Source organism: Carya illinoinensis, chromosome 12, assembly GCF_018687715.1.
Source record: "Carya illinoinensis cultivar Pawnee chromosome 12, C.illinoinensisPawnee_v1, whole genome shotgun sequence".
NCBI lineage: Eukaryota > Viridiplantae > Streptophyta > Magnoliopsida > Fagales > Juglandaceae > Carya > Carya illinoinensis.
The window spans coordinates 5,865,853-5,867,053 of NC_056763.1; the positions used below are offsets into that span (position 1 = coordinate 5,865,853).

A 1,201-nucleotide genomic window follows, 5' to 3' on the forward strand; every position below is an offset into this window, starting at 1 on the left:
TTGACTTCTTTTAAATTTTTTTGTGCCATATGCTGACCTTGGGGTGCAGATTGAGCTTGAGAAGGAAACTTGCCACGCTCATTCACACTCAAGGAGCTCATTATCTTGGATATATGACTCTTTATCTCTTTGTTTTCTTCAACAACCTGCATAATCAAAGATTCAAACTTTTGATTAGTTTTACTCTGTGCCTCAATAAAAGCATGCAAAGTGTCTTCTAAAGGACTTCTAGAAGATGAAGGTGCATGATATGGTGCAGGATATGATCTAGGGGGTTGTGTAGGCGGCTGGTTTTCAGACTTCCAACTAAAATTGGGGTGATTACGCCACCCAGGATTGTAGGTATCAGAGAAAGGTGCAATAGGCTTCATGTACATACCTAAGGCATTACATTGTTCCTCATACATCCCTCTCATCTCAGCAAATGTGAGACACTCTTGGGCAAGGTGATCTACCCCACCACACACAAAACATCGTCCAAAAGACTCTGCATGATTAGCCACGTGTGTTGGCTTTAAGTCTTTATTCTTCAACACCTCTAGCTCCCTAGTGAGCATCTCAACCTTAGCCTTTAGGTTATCTTCTTCCCTGAGATGGTAAATTCCACCACCATTTAGGTTTCCTACAGGTCGTGACCTATTTGTGCTCTCAGTAGCACTAGGTCCAGTCCAAGTGTGAGCTTTTTCAGCAAGCTCATTGAGGTATTCTATGGCCTCAGCAGGATCTTTCTATAAGAACTCACCATTACACATCATCTCCACAAATTGACGCTCTCTAGGTGTAAGTCCCTCATAAAAATAGCTCACTAAACGCCAATTCTCATACCCATGGTGAGGACACATACTCAATAGCTCCTTAAATCTCTCCCAAGACTGATACAAAGTCTCACTGTCCTTTTGTACAAAGGTGGAGATTTGCCTTTTTAAAGCATTGGTCTTATGTTGGGAAAAGTATTTATTAAAGAAGATCTGAGTCATCTCATTCCATGACCCAATACATCGTGGTCTCAATGAGTATAGCCAACTCTTAGCTCTATCTTTCAAAGAGAAAGGAAAGAACTTAAGTCTCACAATGTCATCAGTTGCATTTTGACTATGAAAAGTCACAACTACTTCCTCAAACTCCCTAATGTGCACATATGGATTTTCATTTTCCAAGCCATGAAAAGTAGGGAGTAACTGTATCATACCTGTTTTAAAAT

General features: G+C 40.5%; 1 non-coding gene across 1 annotated transcript; it reads left to right on the forward strand.

Moving 5' to 3' along the window:
* The first annotated feature begins 822 nt into the window (after positions 1-822).
* Positions 823-930, forward strand: LOC122290587. The gene has a single exon (XR_006236450.1). It is a non-coding gene; the product is annotated as a small nucleolar RNA R71 (small nucleolar RNA).
* Positions 931-1,201: the final 271 nt, after the last annotated feature.